Below are 4465 nucleotides of genomic sequence, written 5' to 3'. Positions count from 1 at the left end.
AAAGTGTAGCCTTGGTAACAACTCGAGCAGTATTGTAAAAACACAGACAAATCTGAATATATGACAATATAATTTAACACTAATTAACAGCCGAAGTTAATATACTGTAGAAATCACTTAACAGAACCATTAGTTCTGTAAAGTACATTTTTCCTCCAATGATTACAACAACCCATTAGAATGGAACAAAATGTTTCAGGAGTTATGGGAAATATTTGTTTTCTTAGCTCTTTCCAAGACTACAGGGAGAGAACATCTGTGCCTGATGGATGTGAAAAACACCACCAGGAATGAGCCACAGACCTACAAAGAGACGAGTCAGCAAGCAGATTTTCAGGAAAGGAATCCACTGGGAGAACAACTCCCATCCATTGTGTGTTTGTGTGTGTGTATTTGTGTTCCTCAGACTTTCATTGTGCAATTCTAGGCAGCTTGAATGACGACAGAATTGTGGAGAAGAGGATATGATGTAAGCAGTTGGACTTTGCAGTTTTCTGACCTTTTAATACAGTTTGGAGTCCTCAGCAGAACATCTGGATAAGGTTATCACCAGTGTGTGTTTTGTTTTAGTTTCATTCTTTAAGATTTAGAACAAGTACTAATATTCTAAATATATTCTTTCATTCAGCTACCGTGACCGTTTTATACTGGTCAGGGTCATGGTGGATCTTTACGATTAAAACATATAAATCCAGTCCATTTTGCCGTATTACTATGAGGCACTACAGCAGAAGTTCACACAATCTCTGGGTCTCAAATCCACTATGAATGTGCACAATTAGCCAGTTAGCTGGCCCAGCCAGATCCAATAATCCTCTAGAGAAAAGTAACAACTTTTACAGTACTAACACATTAGTAGATCTTTTTTGTGACAGGACAGCACTGAGGCCCACTGTAAAGCAAATGCCTTTGATATGCTGCCTCATTCGTAACCCTAAACATTTGGTCTAATGCAATTCAGCCACAAAGACGCATCAGTGCTACATCACTGTAAGCACAAAGAACAGACTGAACATCTACATTTCAAAAATTCATCAGATTACGACCCCCCAATGAATGTAGGCTTTATCAATGAAGCCCTTCCTTTTAAAGAGGTTCTTGTGAGTGGAGATCGAGGGTGAAACATGAGGTGAAATCATGTGACCTGTAACCTCTGGATGCCTCGGAAGAATGAGCAGCTTTCCGGGAAGCCATGAAAGTCATTCACAGATAGAGAGCCTCAAATCGTTTATGGATTTTCCACCGCTCTGACGTTTCTTCATCTGCTCTTCCTCTCCTGTATTTTTTTTTTTTTTTTTTGGAGAAATATACTTGGCCAAAAAATACCTTCAGAGGTCAGTGTATGACTCAGAGCTGCTGTTTGAACAGTCAAAATGTGAGATGAACACAAAGCAGTCAGCTCTGCCATGGCAACAATGTTCCACAGCCCGAGCCTGGAGTAGGTGGATGGCTCATGTTGTTTTTGCAGAAATGTCTAGTAAAACATTTACTACGGGAATAATGTGCAAAGAAAAACATTCACAATGAGTTCAGTTTATGTCCTCCATGCTGCGTGTTGGTGATACCACAACCAGAAAGGGTTTAAAAGGTTTACACTATCGTAGAGTAATTATGATAACATTTCTTAGAATCTCAGGAGAGCAGATAGAGATATTCCTTATCTTTAACCTGGAATGGGGAAGGGAGAGGAAAGGTTTAACTACAGGTTGACTCGGAGCTGTTTGACATCCCAGGTAGAAAAGAGTTTCATTTGCATTATAATTGTAACGTTGAAACTATAATACAATTATGGAATTGATCAACCTTGTGTTTAACGGACTCAAATGAATTGTTGGAAAAGGTGAACATGGATGTGGGACAATATTTAAAAAAAAAAACAAAATAAAATAAAGTCAGATCAAAATAAAGGCAACCTGAATTAGTAATAAACTTTCAAAAGGCAATAATTCTGTCTGATGTGAAATATACTTACCATATAAATACCTACCATATAAATACCCTTAATTGGACACCATATCTTTATCTGTCCTACTTCAACTCCTAAAACAAATGTAGATAAAGAACTGTATGTTCCATGTCATGCTGTAAAGCAAAGAAGATCAAGGACACCTTCACAACAGACTCCACAGCATGCTACTTTTTTATATTATTTTTGCGCTTATGATTTTTTTTTATTCTTTACATTTCTTTGTGCTTTTAATGGAAATTTGTCACCTTTCCATGCCAGACAGAAGTCGTTTTCAGTGTCAGCAAAATGCAGATGCACATGAACAGGAAGGAAGGCAGTGTGTCATTCCAGCATTAGTGTGACATGCATTTCCTTCTCTCTCTCCCTTTCTTTTGAATTCTTGTGACACAATCATGCGGCTGTCAACACAATTCACTGAAGAGAGTACAAGAAAGCATTCCTCAGATATTTAGTCTAAGTAAGGAAGCTCGCTGGATATTAGTACAATAACTAAATGCTCCGTGAAAGCTCATCCTTTTTGCTTTTAAACATCAAAAAATGAGAACGCAATAAACTACGTCCTTAATCACGGCATCCCCATATTGCAAATTCATCTATGCGGCATCTACAGACTCCTAACAAAGACTTTCACCTTAATACTTGGAGAAATCTGTTACTCGTGTCCTTGGACTATGATTGGCCAAGAGAAACCAAGGCATAAGTAACCAAAAACAAGTGTTATATACAATGTGCATGTTGTTCTGTTGACAGTCAGCAGTGACATCAGCGTATGGAAAACATTTAACTGCATCAAGAGCCGGAGAATGACTCTTTGTCAAATCACAATTTAAAAACTATGTCCTAGAATGAGAACCAAAGACCAGCGATTCTGTTTTTGCAGCAAGGGACCCTGTAAACTGTCAAATAAATTCCACTGTCCCCCTCAGCACACATTTATTTTATGAGCATAATCCATCTACACAAAATTTTAGGCTCATTATTTAAATGTGTACAGTAATATTCTGTCTATTTGTTGATGCTATAGAGCTTTTTATTCCTGAATTTCCCACTGACAAAATACATCTCCAAGATGACATTATTTGTAGGCCGATTTGCTTTTGATTTAATGAGGTCTGGATTAAAGCATATTAAATTCAAGTGACCAGCCAAAGCAGCTAGTAACATGGTAATAAATATAACAGTGATAATAGTGGATGGTGATTTCCACCACTGTAACAGAATTTAAAAAAACCCAATTATAGTGAACCACTTCTACTAAATAATATGTAGTACCAAATGTAGCCTGTAATGGCATACTGTAGTTCTAAGCAACATAACTAGATAATACTTTAATATGCTTATTATTTTGTAGCCTGTATTCAAAAAACATATGCAAAAGAATGTCATAGCTCTAGTTTGCATTTTCTAATAGTTGTTCTTTCTTTTGTTCTCTTTTTTTCTTTCTACATATAATGTCAACTAAGATATAATTTCTTTCTTTCTTTCTACAAATAATGTAATTCAAGACTCTCTCTCTCTCTCTCTCTCTCTCTCTCTCTCTCTGAAGTTCAAATAGTACCCATCAAATGTAGCCTGTAATTGTACTTCATTACAGGCTACCTTACTATTGTACTAAAAAGTATAACTAGATGTTTATTATTTTGTAGCCTATATGCTAAAACTAATGCGGAATAATGCCATAGCATCTAGCAGTTTCTAGATCATTTTCTAATAGTCTTTCTTTGTTTCTTTCTTTCTTTATGCCTGTCTATCTGCCTGTCTGCCTGTCTGTCTGCCTGTCTGCCTGTCTGTCTGTCTGTCTGTCTGCCTTTTTTCCTGCCTGCCTGTCTGCCTGTCTGTCTGCCTGTCTGTCTGCCTTTTTTCCTGCCTGTCTGTCTGCCTGTCTGCCTGCCTGTCTGTCTGTCTGCCTTTTTTCCTGCCTGTCTGTCTGCCTGTCTGTCTGCCTTTTTTCCTGCCTGTCTGTCTGTCTGCCTTTTTTCCTGCCTGCCTGCCTGCCTGCCTGCCTGTCTGTCTGCCTTTTTTCCTGCCTGTCTGTCTGTCTGCCTGTCTGTCTGCCTTTTTTCCTGTCTGTCTGTCTGTCTGTCTTTATTCCTGTCTGTGTCTGCCTGTCTGTCTGCCTGTCTGTCTGCCTGTCTGCCTGTCTGTCTGCCTACTTATCTGCCTGTCTGCCTGCCTGTGTGCCTGCCTGTCTTTATTCCTGTCTCCCTGCCTGTGTGCCTGTCTGTCTGCCTGTCTTTATTCCTGTCTGTCTGCCTGTCTTTATTCCTGTCTCCCTGCCTGCCTTTATTCCTGTCTGCCTGCCTGTCTTTATTCCTGTCTCCCTGCCTGTCTTTATTCCTGTCTGCCTGCCTGTCTGTATGTTTTGACACTATACACTCCGTTAGTGTGTGCTTTAAGTCGTCCCCAGTCCACTTACTGAGGAGGGAGTGTCTGTATGTGTGTGTGGGTGTGTGTGTGTGTGGGTGTGTGTGTGTGTGTTCTCGCGCGCGCTCCGGC

The sequence above is a fragment of the Pangasianodon hypophthalmus genome, chromosome 24 (assembly GCF_027358585.1).
Source record: "Pangasianodon hypophthalmus isolate fPanHyp1 chromosome 24, fPanHyp1.pri, whole genome shotgun sequence".
Taxonomy (NCBI): Eukaryota; Metazoa; Chordata; class Actinopteri; order Siluriformes; family Pangasiidae; genus Pangasianodon; species Pangasianodon hypophthalmus.
The sequence above is the reverse complement of the archived record's forward strand: the minus strand, read 5'-3'. Positions refer to the sequence as shown.